We start from the raw sequence: 14,561 nt of genomic DNA, 5'->3' as shown, positions 1-14,561 counted from the left end.
ACTTCAGGGAAATGTTAGATTGTTACATACATTTCTAAGTACTTCCCCCCTTGTTTCTGCTTATCTTGTCTTAGACTAGCAACAGTTTGCCAACTTGCATCAGCCCACAGATCACACTTTGAGTAACATTGTCACAGAACTCAAGATTGGCACAGCCTAAAATGCAGACCTGTGCAGGGTGCCACATGCCCGCCTGGCTATAAATGGAAGGATGCACCTGCTTCTCTCTATTCTGGCTTATCCCGTCGGATTGCATGTGGCAGGCAGTTTTTTAAAAGCATCACTTCATATTAACAGATGTGGAAGCTGAGACTCAGAGGATGGAAGCAACTTGCTTGTGGTAATGGATCTAGATCCAGAGGAAGAGTTAGAGCCAGGTCTCCTGAGCCTCAGTCAGGAGCAGAAATGTGCAGACAACTGTCCAGCTCACAGCCTCCCTGCGAGTCTGAGCTCACCTCTTGCTCTGTGCTGTGTTTTTGTTTTTCAGTCAAAGAAGGCTTCGAAGTCCAGTCAGAGTTAAATGTCACCTGGAGTTCTGTACCTCCTCAGTGAACAGCATCCTCCTGGGGATCAGCAACACCAAAGTGGATGACATTGGATTGGAGATTGTCAGTGGCAAGGTAGGTGCTTAATATCCAGGAATTTTTTTTTTTCTTCCCCGGGGTCAGTAACAGAGTAGTTAAGAAATGCAAGAAGCCCCTAATAACTGACTCCCAGTTACCCACTCTAGTGAAGTGTGGGGGCAGAAGGCTATCGTCAGCAATGAAGACTGATACTTCACTTCTGATAGTTGCTTTGACATGTATGGCAGTGCCCTTCCCCTACTCCTGTCTTGGCAATCCACACCCTGCCAGGGTCAAGGTAATCTCAGGTTACCCCCTTAGCAGAGCAGGCTGTCCAGAGTTAATACAGGTGAATAGCCTTTCAATGCATAAACTAATATTCAGCAAGGGAGAAAAGGGGGAAATAGAAAGATGAGATGAGCCTGACCTTAGCCCATGTTAAAGACTCCAAACTCCTGGAAGGAAAAGAAACATTTCTCTGACTTGCTTTATAGCTTTGTATACAGTACCCTGCAAGATAAGTTATTCAGTCTATGAGGTCTCCAGTCAAAGACGTGATCTTCCCCTCCCCCCCCGCCCCCCCAAAACAGAAATTGTGTCTTTTTGAGTTCAGAGGATTGACCTGTAAGGCCTGCCCTCCATCCGATAGCATCTGGGGCTTTCCTTTCATCGCCCTCACAAGGTCTCCTGTGAAAAATCCTTTACAAATGAAAATTCCTTTCTCTGTCCTTTAACCTTTCACAAAACACAGGATAATTTTGTTTTTCAAAGATTATAAGCCTTTCCACTTTTTAAAAAATAAAACATCCATACAAAATAATAACAGATAGGAAAGTAATTTATCTGACTATTCCCTTTCTGGAAATAGAAAAATATGAATGGAACATTCTAACACTAAGCAGATAAAACATTCACGGAAGAGATGATATAGCTAGTTCAGTGGTCCTCAGTCAAGAGCAGTTTTGTTCCCCAGGGGATATTTTGTAATGTCTAGAGATGTTTTTGATTGTCACAGTTGGAGGGAGAAGGATGTTGAGGTGCTACTGGCATAGCTAAGCATCCTATAATACACAGAACATCCCCCACAACAAATAATTATCTGGCTCAAAATGCCAATAGGGTCAAGATTGAGAAATCACTATTTAGTTACATCTTTAAGTTCTCTTCTTAGGTAAAATTTTTGTAGATTTGTATATAGAAATTGTCAGTCCCTGATGTTTTACCCTTTGACATTGTCATGGATTGAATTGTGTCCCCCCAAATATGTGTCAACTTGGTTAGGCTGTGATTCCCAGTATTGTGTGGTTGTCCTCCATTTTGTGATTGTAATTTTATGTTGAGAGGTTTAGGGTGGGATTGTAACACCACCCTTACGCAGGTCACCTCCCTGATCCAGTGTAAAGGGAGTTTCCCTGGGGTGTGGCCTGCACCACCTTTTATCTCTCAAGAGATGAAAGGGAAGAACCAGAGAGTTGGGGACCTCATACCACCAAGAGCGGCACAGGGAGCAGAGCGCATCCTTCGGACACAGGGTCCCTGCGCCTGAGAAGCTCCTCAGCTAGGGGAAGATTGAAGACAAAGACCTTTCTCCAGAGCTGACAGAAAAAGCCTTCCCCTGGAGCCAACACCCTGAATTTGGAGTTGTAACCTACTAGACTGTGAGAAGATAAATTGGTCTTTGTTAATACCATCCACTTGTGGTATTTCTGTTATAGCAGTACTAGATGACTAAGACAGGCATTTAGTTACTTTGTTCTATAAAGATTTACCCAAATCCTCATGAAGTATATTCCCATTTCCTGTATAAAGTATATTTGTAAACTGTACATTAAAAAAAAAAAATACATAGAACTGCCAATTCAAGTATTTTAATACTCACACCTTAAGTAGTTTTTAAAGAAGTAGATTGTAATGCTATTCCTGCAGTTTTCAGGGGAACCTTCTGATGAAGGAAGGCTGTTTAGGGCCACAAGACACTTAAGAAGCAAGTGCAATCTGAACTTACATAACAGTTCTCAGCAATCGACAAGTCCTCTAACTGATGAACTAGCTTTAATACTGGCCTCCACTCCAGTCTCATCTCATTCTGATATCACTCGAGTGACAGCAGAACCTGAAGAGCTTTTCCAGTGGGACTGAAGTCTGAGCGTCTGCCTCTTTCACAGATTGTGTTACTTCATCAACAGACCAGAGTGGAAGTACTTGGTAGAACCTTGTGTTTAGTGCCTTGGAACCAAAGGCGTGAAAAACATTTGTTGCACTTGGAATTTCAATTTTGCTCTGCATTTGGACTTCAATGACTTCGAATAACTGTCCTTGGTGGAGATCAATGACGGTTTATTCAGAACTACTGATGAGCTTAATGTAGCTGACCTATAGTTGAGGTAAGAAGTTTATGGAATTTCTATAGGCAGGGTTTGGGTCAGTTTGCCGCGTGTAGTGTGGAGTCCTTGGGTTTTTAAGAAAGTCTATGCTCTTCAGGCTTGTCATTTTCTCAAAAGATAATACTTCTGTGTCTGGTGCCTATGCCTGTATTCTGGGTTGCTTAGAAGGGAGAGGAGTAGCATAAGGTGGAGGGTCCTGAGAACATTATTTGGCACTTCTCTTTCCTGATATGTCATACCAGCAAGAAAGCAGCCCCGGGAGTAGAGCACGTCCTTTGGACCCAGGGCCCCTGCACCTAAGAAGCTTCTCGATCAGGGGAAGATTGAGGACAAGGACCTTCCTCCAGAGCCGACAAAGAGAGAAAGCCTTCCCCTGGAGCTGACACCCTGAATTTGGAGTTGTAACCTACTAGACTGTGAGAGAATAAATTTCTCTTTGTTAAAGCCATGTTTGGTATTTCTGTTATAGCAGTACTAGATGACTAAGACAGTGGGGTTAGCTGTTTTAGATTAATGGTCAGTAAAGGCTTATGGGAATAGGACACTTGAGATAATTGAGCTGTATCAAATAAGAGAATGGGGCTGTGTGAAGTTCTGGAGGAAGAATATTGCCAATAAAGGAAAGAGTTGTTTCTGAGGGCCTTAAATAACCCAGGTGTTTTGGCATGTTTGAGGAACCTCAGGAAATAAGTGAACTAGGGGAGACTGTTAGGAAACGAAGTTAGTGTGATGGGCAAGGCCCCCATCATGAAGGACCATGGGAAGGATTTCCACATTTTTGCTAAGTGCTCTGAGAAGCCACTGAAGTGGTGCTGTTATGTAGACTGTAAGAGGGATGATCAGTGGCATGGAGTCTAATTTTAACTAAGAGATGGTGGTGGCTGTAAGGTGCAGGTAGTGAGAAGTGGGTATGTTCAGGATTTATTTTAAGGTAGAGCCAAGAGTCCAGAATATGTGTTAATGGATTAGATGCAAGATGTGTAGAAAGGAGAGAAATCAAGGATGCTTCCTAGGTTTTTGTCCTGAACGACCTAGAGGATAGTGAGAACATTTGCTGAGATAAGGAAGACTGGGAAGTGAGTAAGAAACTTGGATCAAGAGTTTTATTTGGACCACAGTAAGTTTGAGATGTCACGTAGACATTCAAGAGGAGATGTGAAGTCAGCCATTGGCGGAGGAACAGCAGGGCGGAATATGTAAATAAGGGTATGCTAGAGAGCACGGGTGGAATTGACAGCCCTGAATTGGCTGAGATAACCTAGGCAGTGAGAAGAGAAGAGGCATGTTTCTTAAACGTGGCATGGAAATCAATGAAAAAGCATGGGAGTGGCAGGGAGGTTAAGGTAGAGAAGCTTCTCTCTTCCTAAACATAATGGGCTGGATTTGAAGATATAAGTTCCCTTCAACTATATGAGAAAAATCCAACAAAGTACCAATTGATTTAATAAATTGATCCCAAAGTCCACCTTTCAGCCAAAGATTTTAAAAAAAAAAACAAAAAACCAAACCCATTGCCATCCGGTGGATTCCGACTCATCCTTATAGAACAGAGTAGAACTGCCCCATGGGATTTCTAAAGGAGCGGCTGGTGAATTCGAGTAGCAGACCTTTTAGTTAGCTCTTAACTACTATGCCACCAGGGCTCAAAACTCACATGAGGAATGTGCTCCTTAGTTCAAGTATGAGACCAAATGGGCAATACCTGCTCAAAAGCAAAGAGGAAAAGGTAGGAAAGGACAGGAAACCTGGATGAATGGACACAGGGAACCTAGGATGGAAAGGGAAAGGGGGAGAGTGCTGACACAATGCAGGGATTGCAACCCATGTCACAAAACAATTTGTGTATAAATTTTTTGAATAAGAAACTGATTTGTGCTGTAAACTTCACCTAAAACACAATAAAATTAAAAAGAAAAACAATCGAACTCATTATTAAAAAAATAGGCAAAGATAATTTTAATGCGAAAACAAACAAAAAAAGCCAAACCTGTTGTCCTCAAGTGATTCTGACTCATAGCTACCCTATAAAAAGTAGATTATAAAATAATGTGTATGACTAATATGTATTTGCATTGAAAGCAGATTAGGGTATGAGACATGGTTACCTCAGGTGCTGGGATTTAGCGTGGTTTTTTTAATTCTTCTATTATTGGTAGTTTAAAACTTGTCTTCAGTTATCAAAATATCAAAAATAACCAAAAGAATACTTGTGTAGTCTGTTTTTTATATAAAGAAAATCCATTGAAATCGCTTCCAACTGGGCAGTTTCCCAGCTGAGTCATCAGCCAGGTGAGGAGCCTCAAGGTGAGCAGGGTGAGGATGGTCCAGACCAAAGGGAGAGGGACGAAGCCCTGCCCAAGAGTTAGGGCCGGGGTGGCCCAGAGGGTACCGCCCCTAATCGCCAATGGCTGCCTCTGAGCCCACCTTAGGGATAGGGCGGGGTGCCTGGCTGGTGTCACCAGGTCAGTGGGCGTCGCTGGTGCCACATGACTCGGGCCTGTGGATGCACTCAGGGCTCTAAGGCTGTGGTGAGTCTGGAGCCCAGGCCGCCTGACCGTCTTGCCCTTCTCCGCCAGGGCAGGTCCTGGTGCTGCCCCCCTCAGGGCCTGGTGGGCGGTGCCAGGGTCCCCGGGAGCAGGGAGCAGGGGAGCGGCCTGTGGAGCTTCGGGAGAGGGCTGGCGGCGCCTAGGGGCACCTGGAGCGTCCACCTGCCCTGGGGCAACAGCAACACAGGAGTCTATGCTGTTGGATGTCTGAGTCACAGCCGGGGGCCCACACCCAGTGGGCACCCTGATGGCGTGAAGCTGACCATTTGGCCCTGGCCAGCCTGAGAAGCCACCCAGGGAGGGTGTGGTTTAAAAAATAAATACATATATGACTATATTTGAATATATGCATTCATGTTTACACTCTGTGCCAGTCTGTATGCTTCTAGTCTTTTTTCTATGCAATCGTGAAGGTCATATAATACGTAATATGCATTTCTTTAAAATTCATCAGACAGGCTTTTTAGCCTGTAGAAATTCAAAAGTGTCATTTTGGAGATTTCCACCTCTTTATGAAAATGGGCAGCATTAAGCTGGAGGATTTTCCCCAGTGCCCCATCCTCACTAAGGGATTTAATTAACCCATAGTTAAGACATTGTAAACATCTTAAGAAATTAAAAACCTTTAAGAAACTTGAGGGTGAGTAGGTATATCACCTGACGTGTATTAAACTCATTTTAAAAACCTGACTTGAAGACTCACCTGCCTTTTTGAATAGGTGCCAGCTTGAGTAGACAGGGTTTAGGGAATTGCCAATCAAAGGTATGGTTTCTCCAGAGGCCTCCAAAGAGTGTAAAAGAAGAGTGGAGCCAGACCCCTGCCTGGGGCACACCCTTGGTATGGAGTATTTGAGGGTGTGTGTGGGGGGGAGCAGCGGGGGTGGGGAGAAAGGGGTGGGTGGGTAATAGGGAAATGCCTGGTTTTAAGAAACAGTTTTACAATGAGTAATTTTTTTAAATGAGTCATTCAGTGGAGACATGTTCCTCATCTGCAGGGGTCAGTAGAAGTGCTGGTAGCTGAGAATGTGGAGTGCTCCCAAGTGCCAGCTGGCCTTTTGGAGAGAAAACTTGATGTTCGGAGCACTGGCTGGCCCTGCCTTTTCTAAGTAAGTAAGGGTGCTGGGGTGTTGGTAAGAGAAAGCAGATGGTCTGTGAACACTGACCCTGGAAAATTAACTCCCAAGTGTGTGGGTTGTGGGTAGTAGGAAAAGAACATCACTTGCAAATGACAGCAGTGCCTTTATTAATTTATTTTTTGTATGCTTTTTAATTCTGAGTTGTTTTTAAGGGACAAATTAATGCGGCTACCAAGAGTTTTCAGATTTTACAAAAATCTTAGTGTTTTAAATATTGCAGTGATTTACTTACACATGCTGTATATGGGAAAAGTCCTTAAAATTATAGTGAGGAGGTAGAAAGACTATGAGTTAAATTTTCACGGTTCTCTGAATTCTTCTGTTGTCCATTTTCCTTTTATTCTCTTTCATCCACCCCTTCCATGTTGACCCACCAAACCAAACCCGTTGCCGTCTCGTCGATTCCAACTCATAGTGACCCTTTAGGACAGAGTAGAACTACCCCATAGGGTTTCCAAGGAGTGGTTGGTGGATTCGAACTGCTGACCTTTTGGTTAGCGGCTGAGCTCTTAACCACTGTGCCACCAGGGCTCCTCTTGAATCCTCCCTAATTCACCATTATGTTAGAAATAGGTTTTGCTATTCTGAAATAAGAACATTTTACTGTACTTTTGTGCTAGTGGTTGCTTTTGGTGTGTCTTTAAGGGCTAAACAGTTAACTCAGGGAACTATTTTACTTGATAAGATGATGCCTAGGCTCCAAGGGAGATATGGTGGATGGTATAGGAGAAGGGCACGCAGAGGCCACATGTATACCCCCCAGAACTCTATTGGAGATCATAACATAACCTCAGTGATCGCTTGAATCTAAACATACAACTTTAACAGTTGATGCAAATAACTTTGCACGTGAATTTTGGAACTCTACTTAACTATTTCTCAATGGAAATTTCTTCAATTAAGCCATTTGTTTGTATTGCCTTTATAATAGTGAAAGCTAGCGTTTATTGTGTACATTCTATGTGTAAGGCCTTTTTCTAAGTGTCTTGTGTGTTTTATTAAATCTGCAGAGCAACCTTATAATTAAGATCCATTTTAGAGATGAGGAAACTGAGGGTCAGAGATGTAAAGTAACTTACTCCGATCACCCAGCTGATAAATTGAGCTAGGATTTAAACCCAGGCAGTTTGTTTCAGAATTTATGTAATCACTGTGCATGACAGTAGGGAGCCCTGGTGGCTCAGTGGTTAAAGCACTGGGCTGCTAACTGAAAGGCTGGCGCTTCGAGCCCCCGAGCCTGTGGGCAGGAGGCAGATGTGGCGGTCTGCTTCAGTGAATGTTTACAGCCTTGGCTGAAGGGCTGGCGCTTCGAGCCCCCGAGCCTGTGGGCAGGAGGCAGATGTGGCGGTCTGCTTCAGTGAATGTTTACAGCCTTGGCTGAAGGGCTGGCGCTTCGAGCCCCCGAGCCTGTGGGCAGGAGGCAGATGTGGCGGTCTGCTTCAGTGAATGTTTACAGCCTTGGCTGAAGGGCTGGCGCTTCGAGCCCCCGAGCCTGTCCTCAGGAGGCAGATGTGGCGGTCTGCTTCAGTGAATGTTTACAGCCTTGGCTGAAGGGCTGGCGCTTCGAGCCCCTGAGCCTGTCCTCAGGAGGCAGATGTGGCGGTCTGCTTCAGTGAATGTTTACAGCCTTGGCTGAAGGGCTGGCGCTTCGAGCCCCCGAGCCTGTGGGCAGGAGGCAGATGTGGCGGTCTGCTTCAGTGAATGTTTACAGCCTTGGCTGAAGGGCTGGCGCTTCGAGCCCCCGAGCCTGTGGGCAGGAGGCAGATGTGGCGGTCTGCTTCAGTGAATGTTTACAGCCTTGGCTGAAGGGCTGGCGCTTCGAGCCCCCGAGCCTGTGGGCAGGAGGCAGATGTGGCGGTCTGCTTCAGTGAATGTTTACAGCCTTGGCTGAAGGGCTGGCGCTTCGAGCCCCCGAGCCTGTGGGCAGGAGGCAGATGTGGCGGTCTGCTTCAGTGAATGTTTACAGCCTTGGCTGAAGGGCTGGCGCTTCGAGCCCCCGAGCCTGTGGGCAGGAGGCAGATGTGGCGGTCTGCTTCAGTGAATGTTTACAGCCTTGGCTGAAGGGCTGGCGCTTCGAGCCCCCGAGCCTGTGGGCAGGAGGCAGATGTGGCGGTCTGTTTCAGTGAATGTTTACAGCCTTGGCTGAAGGGCTGGCGCTTCGAGCCCCCGAGCCTGTGGGCAGGAGGCAGATGTGGCGGTCTGCTTCAGTGAATGTTTACAGCCTTGGCTGAAGGGCTGGCGCTTCGAGCCCCCGAGCCTGTGGGCAGGAGGCAGATGTGGCGGTCTGCTTCAGTGAATGTTTACAGCCTTGGCTGAAGGGCTGGCGCTTCGAGCCCCCGAGCCTGTCCTCAGGAGGCAGATGTGGCGGTCTGCTTCAGTGAATGTTTACAGCCTTGGCTGAAGGGCTGGCGCTTCGAGCCCCCGAGCCTGTCCTCAGGAGGCAGATGTGGCGGTCTGCTTCAGTGAATGTTTACAGCCTTGGAAACCCTATAGGGCAGTTCTGCTCTGTCCTGTGGGGTCCCTATGAGTTGGGATCAACTGGACGGCAGTAGGTTTGGGTACATAACAGTAATGTACACTGTATTCTATATGTCATATATATGTTCAGAAACTAATTTTTCCAACATATACGCTATATATGCATTACCAATCCAGCTGCCATTGAGTAGATTTCCACTCTTGACAACCCCATGAGTTTTCAGAGTAGGACTGCCCTCCATAGGGTTTTCAATAGCTGTGACCATGTGGAGGTAGATTGCCAGGGCTTTCTTCCAAGGCACCTCTGGGTGGATTTAACCTGCCAACCTTTCAGTTAGTAGCTGAGCACCTAACTCATTGTGCCACCCAGAGGCTCTGAGTGTGTATGTGTGTGTGTGTATATATATATGGAAATTAGTTTTCCTCCTTATTTGGACTTTAATGTTTTTGGGGCTCTTATGAATATGTGTATTTTGTTGTTCCTGGGACTGAGCTAGATGCTACAGAACAGAGTAGGCATACCTAGCCCTCTCTCGCCTTCTCCCGCCCCTCTTTTGCAGAGATGAAATGAAAAGGAATTAATGAAGACAGATTATTAGATCAGGGCTCATACTCGGGGTATAATAGCATTGGGAGTTTCTCCTGTCACTTCAGTTGTGTTCAGGAATTGACACCTGCTTTTTGTGAACCACAAAGACCAGTGCTTTATATCAAGCCATTTAGATTTGGGGTATGAAGCAGTGATTTAAAAAATAAAATTTTATTTTCAGAGATTTTTTTCTAATAATTGTTTACATTTATTTTAGTTGTATATTCTAAAACTGCTACAAAAAGGCATCAAATAATTGTTTAAATTTTAATTCATATGGGTCACAATGTATGTTAAACTACATATTACTTGTCATCAAGTTTTTAGTAGTGTATAATACTTTTTTTTATATAATACTTTAGTTTGTAAGTCAGATATGTATATTTAAATATAAAGTAACATCATAGCATACAGTTTTCCCACATTAATTCATTGGAACTTTCCTCCTGTTTTGCTCTTTTCTCTGTTTTTGTCTATGGTTGGGACTTCTCAGAGGTATTGGGAAGAACAAGATGTGGGAAAACTTTACAATAAAATATTTAATTGTGGTTTTTCAGATTAAGATGATTTTCTTCACCTAAGGTTTATGCACAGTTTGGGTCTTTTCGCATCACATGGTGTAATTAAGAAGACTTAGATGATGAGACCTGTATTACTAGATCATTAAAAAAAGAAGTTTCTTTGTATATTAGTTTTCCCACTCTTGAAAATATTGGAGTTCCTTTTGTCTGTACTGGGGTGGTAGTGGTAATTTTTGATAAGGGTAACAATAGCTCTCTTTCGTAGAGCCCTCTTTCTCTGCCCATTTCTGTACTTACCTCTTCACGTTTATTTAATCCCTCCAAAATTGGCATGTGACTGGTATTATTATACCCGTTTAACAGACCCAGTTTAATTACACCAATTTCCCAAGATCACGTAGTTTCAGGGAAGCCTTCCTTATTTGATGACAAATTCCCGATTATTGTGGTGTCTGGTGACGTCCTACTGGATTTACTTGGCTCTCTTTCAGTGCAGGCAACCAAAGCTGAGACGTGGATATGGCTGTGCTTTCACAGCTGCCTTCCCTGCCCCTGCGCTCTCACTTTGTGCCCTACTCTACCCTGTGGAGTGTCTGCTTCAGCCACTGCCACTTCCAGCACTGGATGGAATGCTGGAAAGGCTAGGAAAGAGATGGGGCTGGAACAGGGAGGTCTAGGGAGAAAGAATGGGGACATCATTGGGAAAGTTGTTGTGGAGTCAGAATCGGGGCTCAAACCCAGGTTTTCCAGTTGTCAGTACTGCCCAATAATTGCGTGTTTCCATTGATTTGTCTGTTCTTTGATATTCTACCCAACAAATGTTTATTGCATGCTACTATGTACCAGGCACTGTTCTAGGCAATGGGTATCCAGCAGTGAATGAAACAGGCAAGCCTCTGCCCTAATGGGACATACATTCTGTTGTCAGGAAGACAGATAATAGACTAGTAAGACGGTAAAACGTGCTTTGGAGAATAAAAAATAAAGCTGAGTAAGAGGGAAAGGGAATTTGAGGACAGGGTGAGAAAGGAGATGAGGGAAGGAAAGATTGTTTTTAATGTAGGGTGGAAGGGAATGTGTCTCTGATAAGGTGACATTTGAGTAGAGCACAAGCCATGAGAATGCCTGAAGGAAAACCATTTCAGGAGAGGGCACAAGTACAAAGGTCCTGACATAAGAACATGCCTGATGTGTTGGAGAAACAGTAAGGAAACCAGTGTGGCTGGAATGGAGCAAGGGGGGAACACGGTGGGAGGTATCACCAGAGTTGTAATGGAAGCCAGATCATGTAGGAATTGTAAGCCACTTAAAGGACTTTGACTTTTCCTTTGAGGGAAAAGGCAGGGTTTAAGTAGTAGAGTGGCATACTATGACTTCTATTTCATACAAGGATTCCCTCCCCCCACACCGTACCTCCACATGAACTTTTAACAGAACTTTACATCTGAAAGAATACCAGTTCCTTTTACCTGATACATCATCCTGGCTTTCAACAGAAAATCTCAAGGCATACTAAAGAGCAAAAAGCACAATCTGAAGAGAAAGGGCAGATACCACAACTAGACTCAGATAATGGCAGAGATGATAGAATTACCAGACTGAGGATTTAAAATAAATATGATCAATGTGGAAATCCTGGTGGCATAGTGGTCAAGAACTACGGCCGCTAACGAAAAGATCAGCTGTTTGAATCCTCCAAGTGCTCCTTGGAAACTCTATAGGGCGGGTCTGCTTTGTCCTGTAGGGTGGCTATGAGTCAGAATTGACCTGATGGCAGCGGGTCTGGTTTTTGGTTTATGATTAATATGTTAAGGGGTCTAATAGAAAAAGTAGACAACATGCAGAACAGATGAGTAGCCTAAGCAAATAAATTGGGAACTGTAAGGAAATGTGAGAAATCTAAAACATCTCAACAGAAATGAATAATGCATTTGATGGGATTATTAGTAGATTAATCATAGCTGAGAGAAAAATTGTTGAATTTGAAGGTATTTCGGTAGAAACTTCTCAAACTGAAAAGCAGAGAGAGAAAAAAAATTGGAGAAAAAAAAGTAGAATATCCAAGAACTGTGGGGTAACTACAAAACCTGTAACATATGCATAATGTGAATACTAGGAGGAGAAGAAAGAGAAAGGAACAGAAGAAATATTTGAAGCAATAATGGCTGAAAATTTTCCAAAATTGTTGACACACCAAATTACAGATCCAGGAAGCCCAGAGAACACCTAGTAAGATATGTACTAAAAAATCTACACCCAGGCATATCATATTCAAATTGCAGAAAGCCAAAGAAAAAGAGACAGTAGCACCTCTTTCTTATTAATTGATAGAACGTGTAGACAAATCAGTATATAAAAGACTTGAACAGCATTATCCACCAACTTAACCTAATTGCCATTTATGGAAATAATACAGTTAACCATTGCAGAATCACATTCTTTACAAGTATACCTGCAGCATTCATCAAACTATGATCCGTTATCGTTGAGTCAATTCTGACTCATGGTGATCCCGTGTATTACGGTAGAACTGTTCTATAGGGTTTTCTTGGCTGTAATCTTTTTGGAAGCAGATTGCCAGGCCTTTCTTCTGTGGTGCTACTGTGTGGGTTTGAACCACCAACTTTTAAGTTAGTAGTAGGAACAAACCATTTGCGCCACCTAAGGACTTTAGGTACCCATTGCAATTGAGTCAATTTCAACTCATAGCAACCCTAGGACGAGGTATAACTTATAACTGCCTCATAGGGATTTCAAGGCTGTAATCTTATGGAAGCAGACTGTCACCTCTTTAGAGTGGCTGGTGGGTTCGAACCTCTGACCTTTCAGATATCAGCCAAGTGCTTAACCACTGTGCCACCAGGGCTCCTTAGGTACCTTATACCATTGCTACAAAGTCGATTCCAATTCAGAGTGACCCTATAGGACAGAGGAGAACTGCTCTATAGAGTTTCCAAGGAGCAGCTGGTGGATTCAAACTGCTGATCTTTTGGTTAGCAACCGTAGCCCTTAAACACTATGCCACTACCCTAAAACAAGTTTCAATACATTTAAGAGGATCGGATTCATACAGTATGTTATCTGACCACCATGCTGTTAAATTAGAAACCCATGATATCTAGAAAATCTCCAAATGGTAGAAAATTAAGCAGTGTACTTCTAAATAATTCTTGTTTCAAAGAAGAAATCACAAGGGAAATTAGGAAATACTTTTTTTTTTAATGTAATATTTTGTTTTTGCTGAAGGCTTTACACAGCAGTTTAGGTTCTGATTCAAAAATTTCTACACATATTGTTCAATGACATTGGCTATGTTCTTCACAATTCATGAACATTTTCAATATTTCAGTTGTGGTTTTTCCACTTCCATTAATCTAGTTTCCCTGCCCCCTTGCATTCTTATCTTTGTTTTAAAGTAATTGTTGACCATTTGGTCTCATAAAGATGATTTTTTTTTTTTTTTAAACAGCACATTACTCATGGATGATATTCTTTATTTTATGAGCCTGTTTATTATTCAGCTAAAACATATCCTTCAGTTTAAGGTTTAAAGAGTATCTCAAAACAGTAGTCCTCTAGTCTCGACCAGTCCTGAAAGTCTGGTTTTTGTTTTGTTTTTTAGGAATTTGAGGTTCTGTTCCACCTTTTTCTTCCATTCTGTTAGGTCCCATCTATTGTGGCCCTGATCAGAATGGTCGGTAATGTTAGCCAGGCACTATCTAGTTCTTTTGGTTTCAGGGTAGATGAGGCCGTGGTTCGTGTAGACTGTTAGTTCTGTAGACTAGTTTCTTCTTTGAGCCTTTGGTTTCCTTCTTTCTTTTGTTCTGGATGAGTAGAGACCATTCGTTTTATCATAGATGGCAGTTTGCAAGCTTTTAAGACCCCAGACGCTACTCACCAAGCTAGGATGTACAACATAAAGTTTACAAAATATATTATGCCTTGACTGAGATGTCCCATGAGACTATGGTCCTAATAATTCAAACCCAAGAAACCAATCCTGTGAGGTGTTTGGTTATGTCTAAGAAGTATCTGCAACTATTCCCTCTATGTGTTTTATTATAGATATGCATATATGTGCATTCAGTCACATACATGCATACCTGTGGAGCCCTGGTGGCACAGTGATTAAGAGCTCTGCTGCTGCTAACCAAAAGGCTGCAGTTCAAATCCACCAGCTGTTCCTTGGAAACCCTATGGAGCAGTTCCTCTCTGTCCTGTAGGTTCACTATGAGTCAATCTATTCAACACCAATGGATTATATGTACGCACATATATTCTCACATACACATCCCTATATAAATATGTGTGTACATACATACTTGCATGTATATTTTTGATTGT

At 43.3% G+C, this 14,561-nt stretch overlaps 1 long non-coding RNA gene across 1 annotated transcript in view; it reads left to right on the top strand.

The window, feature by feature from the left end:
- The first annotated feature begins 348 nt into the window (after positions 1 to 348).
- The window catches only part of LOC135232872 (uncharacterized), a 75,692-nt gene continuing 61,479 nt past the window's right edge, over positions 349 to 14,561 (top strand). The window contains exons 1-2 of the long non-coding RNA XR_010323491.1: positions 349 to 620; positions 6,489 to 6,599. This is a non-coding gene — a long non-coding RNA (uncharacterized LOC135232872). The remainder of the gene's footprint in view (positions 621 to 6,488; positions 6,600 to 14,561) is intronic.

This window comes from Loxodonta africana, chromosome 11 (genome assembly GCF_030014295.1).
Source record: "Loxodonta africana isolate mLoxAfr1 chromosome 11, mLoxAfr1.hap2, whole genome shotgun sequence".
Taxonomy (NCBI): domain Eukaryota; kingdom Metazoa; phylum Chordata; class Mammalia; order Proboscidea; family Elephantidae; genus Loxodonta; species Loxodonta africana.
This window is presented reverse-complemented; position numbering and strand designations above follow the sequence as displayed.